The sequence below is a fragment of the Nomascus leucogenys genome, chromosome 1a (assembly GCF_006542625.1).
Source record: "Nomascus leucogenys isolate Asia chromosome 1a, Asia_NLE_v1, whole genome shotgun sequence".
Classification (NCBI taxonomy): domain Eukaryota; kingdom Metazoa; phylum Chordata; class Mammalia; order Primates; family Hylobatidae; genus Nomascus; species Nomascus leucogenys.
In genome coordinates, this window is record NC_044381.1 from 90,530,136 (window position 1) to 90,544,848 (window position 14,713).

Genomic DNA, 14,713 nt, shown 5'->3' on the forward strand with positions numbered 1-14,713 from the left:
AAAAGTAGGCAATATTTGATGAATATATGGATTTAAGAACTCTAGATAACTGCAGAAAACATCCTCCCCAAACTACAGACTTGCAGGCAACAAATTGAGAACCACTGATAAAGATACCCAATGCCAAGGAGATTCAATACAGTACTTAAATATTATCTTAAATAAAAGAGGTCAAGCCTAATGAAAATGTATCTAATAGGTTTCCTAGCTATATTTCATAATTCAAAAGAATTTAGAGATTAGCTGTAACACTGCTAACCTGAGTGCAGATATTTAAGAATTTACAAGCCTAGGCAACACAGGAGATCCCAACACTACAAAAAATGTTAAAAATTAGGTGGACATGATGGCATGTACCTGTAATCCCAACTACCCAGGAGGCTGAGGCAAGAGGACTGCCTGAGCCCCAGGAGTTTAAGGCTGCAGTTACCTATGATGGTGCCACTGTACTCCAGCCTGAGTGACAAAGTGAGACCCTGTCTCAAAAAAAAAAAAAACAAAAAACTTACGGCTGATTTATAGCTGGATAAAATAAAGATTCAAGTTTTTCCAGAAATGGACTAGACTGAAAATGTGACAAAGTCAAAAAGAATTCAAGATTCCTTTTCATGTCTAAATGAAGTTTAAATTTCATAGTACAATTTAATATACAAGACTCTTTTCCAGTCCACACAAATAACACAGAGAAAGTTTTTTACCTCCCACCTGCTTCGGTAAAAATGCTGGGTCCTTGCAACAGTAAATGTAGCTAACATTTACTGGGCATTTACTATGAACTAAACATTATGTTAAATTGTTTAACTTTACATGGATTATCTCATATAATCCTCAAAGCCATTTATTTTGAAGATAAGAAAACCAGCAAAAATAGTTAACTTACCTAAGGAAGCAGAGCTGAAGGTGAATTCAGGCAATTGGAGTTCATTTTACCATACCACCTCCTATTAGTTCACATCATAAACTCAGCCCCCAATGTGGGGGAGGGGTTCTATCATTCATCAGTACGTTTATGTAAATCAGAGAATAACAAAAAAGATAAAAGTCCTGACTGCAAAAAATTAACAACTTTTGAAGAAATGGAATTTAATATTGCAAAATAACTTTTTCTTTTTTTTTTTTTTTTTTTTTGAGATGGAGTCCTGCTCTGTCGCCCAGGCTGGAGTCCAGTGGCACAATCTCAGCCTACTGCAACCTCCACCTCCCAGGTTCAAGTGATTCTCCTACCTCAGCCTCCCGAGTAGCTGGGACTATAAGCACTCGCCACCACACCCGGCTAATTTTTGTATTTTTAGTAGAGATGAAGTTTCACTATGTTGGCCAGGCTAGTCTCAAACTCCTGACCTCAAGTGATCCTCCTGCCTCAGCCTTCCAGAATGCTGGGATTACAGGCATTAGCCACCATGACTAGACTTGCAAAATAACTTTAAAAAAAAATCCTAAGCCAGGCACGGTCCGCTCACGCCTGTAATCCCAGCACTTTGGGAGGCCGAGGCGGGTAGATCACAAGGTCAGTAGTGCGAGACCAGCCTGGCCAATATGGTGAAACCCCGTCTCTACTAAAAAATACAAAAATTAGCCAGGCATGGTGGCGTGCCCTGTAATCCCAGCTACTCAGGACGTTGAGGAGGAGAATCGCTTAAACTCGGGAGGCAGAGGTTGCAGTGAGCCAAGATCGTGCCACTGCACTCCAGCCTGGGCGACAGAGTGCGACTTCAAAAAAAAAAAAAAATCCTTAACATGACAAAATGCCAAACTGTATGGTTTCTAAAATTAGTCTAGAGCATTTTGGGAGGCCAAAGCAGGAGAATCACTTGAGGCTAGCAGCTCAAGACTAGCCTTGGCAGCATAAAAAGACCTCATATCTTAAAAAAATTAATAAATAAACACAAAATTAACTTTGGGAGGCTGAGGTAGAAGGATCACTTGAGCCCAGGAGTTGGAGAACAGCCTGGGCAACATAGTGAGACCCCAGTTCTATTTTTAAATAACTTTTTTAAAAATAAAAATAAGGCCAGGCGTGGTGGCTCACACCTGTAATCCCAGCACTTTGGGAGGCCGAGACGGGCAGATCATGAGGTCAGAAGATCGAGACTATCCTGGCCAACATAGTGAAACCCAGTCTCTACTAAAATACAAAAAATTAGCCAGGCATGGTGGCGCACCCTGTAGTCCTAGCTACTCGGGAGGCTGAGGCAAGGGAATCGCTTGAACCCGGGAGGCGGAGGCTGCGGTGAGCTGAGATTGCGCCACCACATTCCAGCCTGGCAACAGAGCGAAACTCCATCTCAAACAAACAAACAAACAAAAAAACATAGGCCGGGTGCAGTGGCTCACACCTGTAATCTCAGCACTTTGGGAGGCTGAGGCAGGCAGATCATGAGGTCAGGAGTTTGAGACAAGACTGGCCAACATAGTGAAACCCCGTCTCTACTAAAAATACAAAAAATTAGCTGGGCATGGTGGCAAGGTGCCTGTAATCCCAGCTACTCAGGCGGCTGAGGCAGGAGAGTCACTTGAACCCAAGAGGTGGAGGTTGCCGTGAGCCGAGATCACGCCATTGCACTCCAGCCCAGGCGACAGACAGTGCAAGACTCCATCTCAAAAAATAAATAAATAAATAAATATAAAATTAGTCTAGAGTATTACAGAAAGATATTAAGAAATGAACAATAGGCTGAGCACAGTGTCTAACACTTATAATCCCAGCACTTTGGGAGACTGAGGCAGGAGGATCACTAAAAAGGAAAAAAAAAAAAAAAAAAACCTGGGCAACATAGAATGACCTCATCTCTACAAAAAAAAAAAAGAAAAAAAAAAGAACAACATTTGATGTAACATGTTAACATTTTTATAAATGACCAGTCATGTAAATGGACATTTACAGTTCATTTTCTTGACGATATTTTTTTTTTTTTGAGACGGAGGCTGACTCTGTCACCCAGGCTGGAGTGCAGTGGCACAATCATGCTCACTGCAACGCCCCCCACCCTACCCCCAACCCTCAGGTTCAATCGATTCTCCCACCTCAGCCTCCCTAGTAGCTGGGACAACAGGCATGCACCACCACACCCAGCTACTTTTTTGTATTTTTAGTAAAGACTGGGTTTTGCCATGTTGGCCAGGCTGGTCTTGAACTCTGAGCTCAAGTGATCCACCTGCCTCGGCCTCCCAAACTGCTGGGATTACAGGCATGAGCCACCGCATCTGGCCTCTAATATTTTCAATATAGTATTTGGGACTGCTATCCTTGCAAGAGTTAAGGAAGACTTGGCTACTACAGGAAATATCTTTCCTTCATACCACCAATACTAGATAATTTTCAAAAACAAGAATGAATCAACTCTTTAAAATAATCATTCAAAATTATGTTCACTGATGAGATTTGAAGTCCATTACATCACGAATGTGATGGAAATTGTACACCTTTCATCAGAGACAATAAATAATATAGCTTTTAACAGCTTTTTTTTTTTTAATTTATAATAGAGATAGGGTCTTGCTATGTTGCCCAGGCTTTTATCAAAACCCTAGGCTCAAGCAATTCTCCCTCCTTGGCTCCCAAAGTGCTGGGATTAAAGGCATGAGCCACCACACCAGGCCAGATTTTAACAGCTTTCTACAAATACAGATTTTTCTTTCATTTGACCAAATCCTTAACTAAGGAAGATACAGGGCTTAAATTCTGAAATAAAAACTATTTGTACTTGAATTGCGAAGATAAATGTATTAACTCTAGGGGAAAATAAACTTGTTCTAACTGGCATTTAGAACTAATTTAAAATCATTAACAATATCAGTAAATAATTCAATAAAAGCAATGATTTTAATAACAAAATCAGTAAATAATATAATGCTCAATTTGTTTTTTTCTAGTAGTAGGATTAATGGTTTAAACTGTTGTCAAAAACTCACATGTATTTGGAAGAGGACCAGGTACAGTCACATATCTTGGTATCCAAGGGGGACTCGATCCAGGACCCCATGGATACCAAAACCTGCGGATATCCCAGTTCCTTATGTATAATGGCATAGTACAGTCAGTCCTCTGTATCCGTGGGTCCCACACGGGAGGATTCAACCAATCTTGCATCAAATATATTCGGAAAAAAAAATGGATGGTTGTAATGGACATGTATCTACTTTTCTTTCTTGTCATTATACCCTAAACAATACAGTATAACTATTTACATAACATTTATATTATATTAGGTTGGTGCAAAAGTAATTGTGTTTTTGCTATTACTTTTAATGGCAAAAGCTGCAATTACTTTTGCACCAACCTAATATTAAGTATTATAATTAATCCAGAGAAATGATTCAAAGTATATAGGAGAATGTGCGCAGGTTATATGTAAATACTACACCATCTTATATAAGTGACTTGTGCATCTATGGATTTTGGTATATTGGGGTCCTGGAATCAATCCCCCACCAATACCTGTATTTGCATATAACCTGCACACATTCTCCCATATACGTTTTATCATCTCTAGATTACTTATTAATATAATACCTAATACAATGTAAAAGCTATGTAAATATACTGTATTTATTCGTATTATTTGTATTGTTTTATTTTTTATTGGGTTTTCTTTCCAAATATTTTCTATCAACAGCTGGTTGAATCCAACGATGCAGAATACACAGATAAGGGCTGACTATAATATGATAGATACAAGCCTGTGACCACACAACAAAATATTAGCTTCATTTACCCCATGTTTCAGTCTAATACACCAAAATAAACCAACCACAAAAACAAACTGAAGTAGTAAATGTTTAAAATATATGTAATGTTTTGGTGTTTGTTTGTTTCTTGATAGAGTCTCGCTCTTGTCGCCCAGGCTGGAGTGTAGTGGCTGGGCTCACTGCAACTTCTGCCTCCCAAGTTCAAGCAATTCTCCTGCCTCAGCCTCCCGAGTAGCTGGGATTACAGGCATGCACCACTACTCCCAGCTAATTTTTGTATTTTTAGTGGACACGGGGTTTCGCCATGTTGGCCAGGCTGGTCTCGAACTCCTGACCTCAGGCGATCCGCCCACTTTGGCCTCCCATAGTGCTGGGATTACAGATGTGAGCCACCGCGCCCAGCCTTAAAATACATGTAATGTTTTAAAGTCGACTCTGGTTTTCCTAGCTGCCACAATGCTTACAATCATAGTATCTGGAATATTAGCCCACCCTAGAAAGAGAAGTCTATAATAGATCTAATGTTATAATTATTAATAGTTAACAATTACAATTTGTTAAGTGCCCACTATGGGCAAAATGCTATACACTACACAAAATGCTTTTCATTTAATTCTCACCATCAGCCTGATATGGAGGATAGCATAAGCTCCATTTTATGGGTGACAAAACTGAATCTAAAAGAAGTTTAATAAACTGCTCAATTAGTAAATTAACGATGAAGTCAAGATTCAAAATCATGGTCACACAATTATAAAACTTGAATTTTGTCCATTCTGTCATGCTGCCTCTGGACATAAATGATGCTCTTTCAATGTCATAATATGGCAGTCACAAATATATTTCTGTCATCATCAGGCTATTCTATGGTTCTGTGAGATACTAGTTTGGAGGAAAAAAAAGTTTTATCTTGATTAAAGAATATTGGGAGCTAGGCTGGGCACAGTGGCTCACGCCTGTAATCCCAACACTTTGGGAGGCCAAGACAGGTGGATCACTTGAGGTCAGGAGTTTGAGACCAGCCTGGCCAACATGGCAAAACCCTGTTTCTACTAAAAATACAAAAATTAGCCGGGCGTGGTGGCACATGCCTGTAATCCCAGCTACTCGGAAGGCTGACACAGGATCGCTTGAACCCGGTAGGCGGAGGTTGCAGTGAGCCGAGATCGTGCCACAGCACTCCAGCCTGGGAGACAGAGAGAGACTCCATCTCAAAAAAAAAGAATACTGGGAGTTAAAACTTCTTATAACAAAGTCAGTTATATTAAAAGAAATTAAGTAAATAAGCCAGATGCAGTGACTCACGCCTGTAATCCCAGCACTTTGGGAGGCCGAGGCAGGAAGATCACTTGAGGCCAGGAGTTCAAGACCAGCCTGAGCAACATGGTGAAACCCCGTCTCTACTAAAAATACAAAAAAATTAGTTGGGCATGGTGATTGGCACCTGTAATCCCAGCTACTTGGGAGGCTGAGGCAGGAAAATCGCTTGAACCCAGGAGGCGGAGGCTGCAGTAAGCCGATTGCACCACTGCACTCCATCCTGGGCGATAGAGCAGGACTCTGTCTCAAAAAAAAAAAAAAAAAAAAAACCAACATTTTGGGAGGCTGAGGCAGGCGGATCACGAGGTCAGGAGTTCAAGACCAGCCTGGCCAATATGGTGAAACCTCATCTCTACTAAAAATACAAAAAACTAGCCAGGTGTGGTGGCGTATGCCTGTAGTCCCAGCTATTCGGGAGGCTAAAGCAGGAGAATTGCTTGAACCCACGAGGCGGAGGTTGCAGTGAGCTGAAATTGAGCCACTGCACTCCAGCCTGGGCAATAGAGGGAGACACAGTCTTAAAAAAAAACCACAACAAAAATTGGCCAGGCATAGTGGCATGCCCCTGTAGTCCCAGCTACTCGGGAGCCTGACGCAGGACAATTGCTTGAACCTGGGAGGTGGAGATCTCAGTGAGCCGAGATCGTGCCACTGCACTCCAGCCTGGGCATCTTTAAATAAAAGAAATGAAGTAAATAAATCTTCACAAATTATCTACATGATAAAATCAAAATGTACCTGAGATGTACATATGCACAAGTGACTAGACAAAAGTATCACTATTACTTTTCCAAAGTCAAACGTAACCAAGGCCAATCTTAAATAAAGTTACAAATTTAGCTGATTTCTGTGTCCCTGGTTGCCCCAGCTTTGCCTTTATTCAGAGCTAAGCAGTATTCTACAGTTTTTCCCTCTTCTTCCCTAATTAAACTAGAAATGTTCCAAATTAACTATAATTCACCTTAATATAATCAAGTTACCATAATTAAGATTTTGCTGTCCTACTCAGATAATTGAAGACTTTGATCTTGGTTAAAAGAATGTAAGATAGCCTGGGGACGGTAGCTCATGCCTGTAATTGCAACACTTTGGGAGGATTGCCTGAGTTTAGGAGTTTAACAAGACTCTGTCTCTACTGAAAAAAAAAAAAAAAACTGGCCACGCGTGGTGGCTCACGCCTGGAATCCCAGCACTTTGGGAGGCCAGGGTGGATGGATCATTTGAGACCAGGAGTTCAAGACCAGCCTGACCAAAATGGTAAAACCTCGTCTCTACTAAAAATGCAAAAATTAGCAGGGCGTGGTAGCGCACACCTGTAATCCCAGCTACTAGGGAGGATGAGGCAAAAGAATCACCTGAACCTAGGAAGTGGGGGTTGCAGTGCACCAAAATCGCGCCATTGTACTCCAGCCTGGGCAATGAGAATGAAACTCTGTCTCAAAAAAAAAAAAAAAAAGGCCGGGCGCGGTGGCTCACGCTTGTAATCCCAGCACTTTGGGAGGCCGAGGCGGGCGGATCACGAGGTCAGGAGATCGAGACCACGGTGAAACCCCGTCTCTACTAAAAAAAATACAAAAAAATTAGCCGGGCGTGGTGGCGGGCGCCTGTAGTCCCAGCTACTCGGAGAGGCTGAGGCAGGAGAATGGCGTGAACCCGGGAGGCGGAGCTTGCAGTGAGCCGAGATTGCGCCACTGCACTCCAGCCTGGGCGACAGAGCGAGACTCCGTCTCAAAAAAAAAAACTGGGCAGCCTGTAGTCCCAGCGACTGGAGAGGCTGAGGCAGGAGGATCACCTGAGCCCAGAATGTTGAGGCTGCAGTGAGCCGAGATCATGCCACTGCACACTCCCTCCAAGTCAAAAGAGCAAGACACTGTCTCAAAAAAAAGGAATGTAACTTATCAGCAAACAAGTGGGGAGAAACAGGGTTTTCGTGGGTAGACAGGGGGAAGTCACTGAACGTTAATTACTAATATAGCAACTCCTTGGTTAATCCATTTAAGATGACTAGGGGGTCTCTTCCTAATCCCGTACTCCACTGGAGAGGACAAGTGGGAAAGGTTGGACTAGTTAAGGTTGCTGGGGACCTCCCAAGAGCTGTAGAAGCAGGGATAAAACGAGCCTTCTTCTAAATCCACATGGTCCTTCCAAGTCTCTCATCCTCTAGGACTACCACTTAGTCTACTTACTTGCCTTCTGACATGCTTTCTTGAGGGGAAGAAAACAAAGGAAGAGTAATAACAAGCAGCAGAAACTGCAGAGAATGAAAAACAAGTCCATGGGAGAATGTTGCAAACAGAATCATCCTCCTTTACATATGTCACTCCAGGAAAACTGTCAGGAATCACTCATTCCTCTAGATACACTTCCTGCAGATCCTCCAGACTCCTCCCTTAAGCACGTCAGTATTCTCCTTATTCTCCCTTCATTTCAATCCTCCTTTTGCCTCAAGATTTCGAAGTGCACTTTTTTTATGGTTTCTTTTTGTTTTGTTTTGTTTTGTTTTGTTTTGTTTGAGACGGAGTTTCTTGTTGCCCAGGCTGGAGTACAATGGCATGCTATTGGCTCACTGAAACCTCCGCCTCCTGGGTTCAAGTGATTCTCCTGCCTCAGCCTCCTGAGTAGCTGGGATTACAGGTATGTGCCACCACGCCCCGCTAATTTTGTATTTTTAGTAGAGACGGGATTTCTCCATGTTGGTCAGGCTGGTCTCAAACTCCTAACCTCAGGTGATCCGCCCGCCTCAGCCTCCCAAAGTGCTGAGATTACAGGCATGAGCCACCGCGCCCAGCCTCAAAGTGCATGTTTTATAATCTCCAAAATATATGGCAATATTGTACCTAGTATTTAATGATATCTTATTTATCACTACTTGTGTGTTGCAGCTGAACATACATCCTAAAGCCTTGTATAGTATTTCCACCTCTTATAATAAAATTTATAATATGTTACATTACTAAAACAAAGTTTCCTTTTTTTTTTTTTCAAGACAGAGTCTTGCTTTGTCACCCAGGATGGAGTGCAGTGGTGCGATCTCCGCTCACTGCAACCTCCGCCTCCTAGGTTCAAGCGATTCTCCTGCCTCAGCCTCCCCAGTAGCTGGGACTACAGTCACGTGCCACCATGCCCAGCTAATTTTTTGTGTTTTTAGTAGAGATGGGGTTTCACTGTGTTAGCCAGGATGGTCTCGATCTCCCGACCTCGTGATCCGTCTGCCTCAGCCTCCCAAAGTGCTGGGATTAAAGGCATGAGCCGCCACACCCGGCCCCTTAAATATTCTTTGCCACTAAAGGATGCACTATAATGTCAAGATTAAAAAAATAAGATAGCAAAAAAAATTTTTTTTTAATTTAAGGAGTATATTGTTTTATTTCTCCCCAGCCCTACCAAGAAAACATAAAATGAGGGAGGGAAAAAGGTGGGCGGGAGGGGGAGGGGAATGGTTGAAGAACTATTGGGTACTATGCTCACTACCTGGGTGACAGGACCAATCATACCCCAAACCTCAGCATCTCACAATATACCCATATAACCAACCTGCATATGTACTCTCAGAATCTAAACTAAAAGTTGAAATTTTTTTTTAAAAAAGGGAAAAAAATCAGAGTTCAGAAATCTGCCGAATTCAAGATCTATTCTCCAGAAATCAAAACCTGTTACACACAATAGATGTGTTTTGGCAAGTCCAAAGTAAAATGTAGCTTTTCAAGTACTCTATTATATAAAATACTTTTTAAAAGGTAATTAGTTTAGGAAGTTTTGAAGCAAACTAAAAAACTAGATATAGGGGTTTTATACTTTTACAGAACTAGATTTTCAGTTACCCACATTTCTATTAGAATTTATTGTACAGCGAGTTGGAGAGCAGCAAGCAGAAAAGTAGATCAGAGACTTATAAAACAAGACAAGACTTCTCTGAAATAGAAAATAAACTTAATTAACTAGTGTTAACTGAACTTCTACTTTTTAAAATCACTTACCTAAATAAAACTTCAGTATGTGAAACTGAGTCTCACTAAATAGCACAGTTAGGATTTTGGGATTTAAAAACCACCATTTATTCAACTACAGATAACCAAATCCCACTGTAAAATTATTTGGGCAATCAAAGCTATTCCTAGATAAGTATAATCAGATGAATAATATGTCCACTTATTAAAACCAGGTAATCAAACTGCTCAATGTTCTCAATTATGAAGAATGAACTTTTCTATTTGTCATATAGGATTTCTCATTCTTCCATCATTTGGTGTAGAACTGAATGATCTATATAAATGTACCATGACTTAAACAACAACTCTAGTGGTAAGAATAATCCACTGAACTCAATGCAAGAAATCAAAAGCTTTCCTTCTCAAAACTTATGTCACAGAAAAAAAGTAGTAAATTTATTTTGTGAAAAGACTTCATCTGCTTTAGAACTCAGACATGCAATGGTTATATGCCTTGGAGTCTTCCAAACTAAAATAAAAATTTCAAGGAAATATAATCTGAAATAAAACTAAAAATGATTTTTGAGAGAGAAAAAAATAATCCAAAAATCCTGATGCAAAGCTATACCAACAGTTTCTTCACAATTTCATAAAACATTAATGAAGAGGTTACATAATCCCCTGGATTAAAGATTTTAAAGAAAGCTGCAAGGATCTCTTTCAGTTTTCAATACTGCTTCCTCTGTTCTTAACAGCCATAAAAACAGATCTAAATCAACTCCTAAATATAAACCATCTAGCTTTCAATGGAAGAAAAATCAAACCACGTACAGATAAAACATATATATTCTTTTAAAAAACACACTGTAAATTACATTTAGGTTCCTCAAACAAGTTAAGTTTACAACATGTACCACATCCAGTTTATTCTCAAGGGAGAAAACCATCAAAACAAAAGCTCCCGCTTAATAAATGATTTACTTTGTAGTTAAGCCTCTATCCCAGGTGCATTTTGCTGTCACATATTATCACTATTTCTTTTCTCTACAAAGACCTAGAAATTGTATATCTAGTTCCTTTAAAAATATCTGTATATGTTTTATATTAGTGTAAAGACAAGAAATAATATTTTTACTCTCTAAAAAAGAAATATCTTTTCGTTTTTCTCTTTTGCAATGCTTCTTACTTTGTTTTTGCTTATTTTCTATACATGAAATTTTCTCAAGCCAGTCCATTTCAGTGTTGTTTACTGTCAATATGTCTGTGTATACTCAGGTTTTTACAAACAATACTTTACAGTACAGTGATAAAAAAGAAAGGGTGAACAAGAGGGCACAAGTGAAACAAAAGCGGACCACATCTGAGAAACACCATTCAATTTCTCTGCCTCAGATTCCCTTAAGGTCTCATGCCAAAGATTCTCAATATCCAAAAAAGTTCCAGAGTCAGAGGCATAACACAATATGTGACAAGACAAACACAGGAAGAACCAAATCACAAACTGAAGAAATTTAATGGAATATAATACTCCCAAAAAAACCTTTTTTTTTTTTTTAAGATGGAGTTTCACTCTTGTTGCCCAGATGAAGTGCAATGGCATGATCTCGGCTCACTGCAACCTCCACCTCCGGGGTTCAAGCAATTCTCCAGCCTCAGCCTTCGAAGTAGCTGGGATTACAGGCACGCGCCACCACACCCGGCTAATTTTGTATTTTTTATTAAAGACAGGGGTCTCACCATGTTGGTCAGGCTGATCTTGAACTCCTGACCTCAAGTGATCCACCCGCCTCGGCCTCCCAAAGTGCTGGGATTACAGGCGTGAGCCACCGCGCCCAGCTTTCAGAGTTTTTTAACTGTAAGAAATATATTTTATCCTTTGGCCAGGAACTCAAAAAAAGAAATACACTTTACATTGTGACCTAGTACATACACGTAGGAGAAAAGTTTCCCAAAACAATACTTTTCCTTACCAAATGCAATGTTAGTTTATTCTGTTCTACATTTTATTTTCAATGCTGGTAAAAACTCACAACACTGATTTTATAAATTACTAATAGATCACAATCCAAAGCTTGAAAAACATAGGCTTAAAAATGGGTATCCTTTATAATAGGATATTTTGGGCAATTTGCCTCTACCTGTCTCTTTAGCAGGATGGGCAGGTATTTTAAAGTTGCTACCATTATTACCGGTTTCATTAAAGTAAGTGGTTCTTAAAGTGTGGTCCTCTGACCAACGTGATCATCATTTGAGATAAATATAAATTACTGGGCCCCACCCCAGACCTACTGAAACCCCCAGGTGGGGCCAAGCAACCTACAGTTTACCAAGCCCTCCAGCTGATTTTGATGCAAGCTAATATCTGCGAGCCAGGTCTTTATCTTCTATTTAAGAAGTCAGGTCTTTATCGTCTATTGAACAATCCAGTACACACTACTATGTGCCAGTCACTATCCTAAAAGCTCTACAAATACCAACTCACATAAAAAAAAAAAAAAAAACACCACCACCACCTTACAAAGTAGGAACTATTACTATTAGTATTCTGATGAGGAAACCGCACAGAAACTTCGCTAAGTGGTGGAACCAGAACTCAAACTTTTCAATTTAGCCGAGTATGCCTATCCTCTTTCTGATCAAGTATCGACTTCTACTCCTTTTTAGTTCAGCTACTCCTCCCCTTTTCCCTCTCAAATTCCCCACCCTGTCAATGAACTTATTTCCTAATATTACTGCCATCATCCTAAAACAAATTTCTTTTCTAAAACAAGTCACTTAACCTTGCTTTTAGGAGCTTTGCTTTGGTCCTAGATGTCATCTTGGTATTAACTATGAAACTGAAGTTTCTTCTATTTCTGAAGACCTGTGAACCTACATGACTCCACTGTTAATTTCTCATATATCTACTGTCCCAGCCAGTTCCACGAAACCATTACTCTCTCCTCGGGCAACTTTCTTTCTCTACCTTATCTGCTATCCCCTCCTATAGGGATTCTCCCCCACCTCCGCCCATCTCCGTCCCATTTTGCATGACTCCTCTCCAACCGAGGGAACTTCACTTCCCTGCTGGCTCCTCACCCCGGTCTCAAACCCGAGCCACTCCTAGAGGACTTCTTTCCTGGTCCCCTAGGGATCCTCAGACCCGGAGCGGCCAGGCCAGTTGGGTCTCCCATCCCAGCTCAGCTATGGGGGCGCAGGGCGCTCCGGTTCCTCCCCCAGGCGGTGCAAGTTCTCTACTCGTCCGACCCTCCGAAGACCCGCTGCTCCTCATCTACCCAGGAGCCCCCTCCCTTGGACAGCCGCTTTTCTCAGGAGGGTCCCCAACCCCCTCCGAGCGTTTCCTCAGACGCCCCTACTTGGAGCAAGTCTGCTCCCTGTCACCCGGGACCCCGGCCACCCTCGGCCTTCCTACCTCCCTCGACCGGGGCCACTCCCAGTTCCCCTGCCCCCCACCCCGCTCTCTCCACACCGACCGCTGCCGGGCTTCCCGGGTTCCTCTTCTCCCTGGCACCCAAGCCGTCCTGGGTATTCCCAAGACAACCAGCCCTCGGAGCAGGTCGTTACAGGTCACCCCCTCTCTGGGACCCTGGCCGCTTCCGTTTCCTCAGATACCTACTCCTCACACACTGGCCGCCGGTCAGCGCCCTAGACCGGAGCAGCTGGACGTCCCAAGGGACCTCCTGGCCTGACCCGCGCGGGTCCGGCCCTAGCCTACTTTCCTCGGGAGAACTCGGCAGCCAGAAGCCCAGCCATTCTCCCCCTAGCCCAGTCAGCGCGAACTCGCCGCCGCCCCCGCCGCCTCCGCCCTGGCCCCGGCCCGGGCCCCGACCCGAAGTCCAGGCCCCCTTCCTCCGGCCTCCGCCTCCGGAGTGCTGAGCTGGAGATTCCGCCCCGCGACGGCCCCCAGATCTCTGACCCGCGTTACCGGCACTCACCTGCCGCTGCCCCCGACCAACTCAAGCGCCACTGCCTCTACCTCGGCCGCCAGTGGCCACCAAGCGCCACCACCTCCCCCATGACAACAGGCCCACCCTCTTTCATACTTCTAACCTATCCATTGGATAGTGGGGCGGCAGCTCTCCTCTCTGATTGGCTTAGTGTACCCGCCCGTCTTCGCTCTTTACCGCCCCTTTTCCTAAACCCAGTATTCGCCCCCGCCCGGACCTGGAGCGTCCTAGCCCAAGCTTTAGTTGTAATTGGTTGAGGGTTGGGCAATTCGAAGTTATGATAGGCTGCTAAAAGCGTCTGTTAAGCTAACTGGCAAGAGATGTGATGGTTAAGGTTGATTCACGCTTGTGCACAGTTTGGTTGCGCAGTAGAAAGCAAAAGTGGGGTAGACGCTCACGTCCGTGGTTACCCGGGAAGGGTTAACTCTTTGTTGTAGAGTTTTCTCTGTAAACTCTTCCACTTCTCCAGCTCCCTTCCTGCAAGGAGAAGCTTATCTCTGCTAGCTTTATTCATAGGGGTAGTACTTATAAACACCAACATCAGAGGTTGTGTTTAAGAAGTGTTTCCAAGCCCTGGGGAGAAAGGTATCAGAGAGATAAAAATGTCCCCTTCTTTTCTTTGGTCTCAATGCACCGAATTTCATTGAAGTTCTTTCCAGGAGCCTCAATGCTAAAGGGCAAAGCGCAAACTTTCATTTAGCAGAAATCAGTCAACTTCGGTTGCAATTATAAATGTCGTCAATAAACTGAAGTGGCGTATTGAGAGTTCTCCAGCTTCCAGATCCACTCCTGGCTGACCCCTGCCAATTGACCAGACAGCCATTAGCA

The 14,713-nt window shown here is 42.6% G+C and overlaps 1 protein-coding gene across 8 annotated transcripts in view; it reads right to left on the reverse strand.

Moving 5' to 3' along the window:
- Positions 1 to 13,979, reverse strand: part of NUMB (NUMB endocytic adaptor protein) — a 198,533-nt gene extending 184,554 nt beyond the window's left edge. For 5 of the 8 annotated variants that reach the window (XM_030813069.1, XM_003263675.3, XM_030813058.1 and 2 more), the window contains exon 1: positions 13,874 to 13,979. The gene's annotated coding sequence lies outside the window, so the exon portion shown is untranslated. The remainder of the gene's footprint in view (positions 1 to 13,873) is intronic. The other 3 variants (XM_030813072.1, XM_030813067.1, XM_030813053.1) reach the window with 1 other exon arrangement.
- Between the last annotated feature and the right edge of the window lie 734 nt (positions 13,980 to 14,713).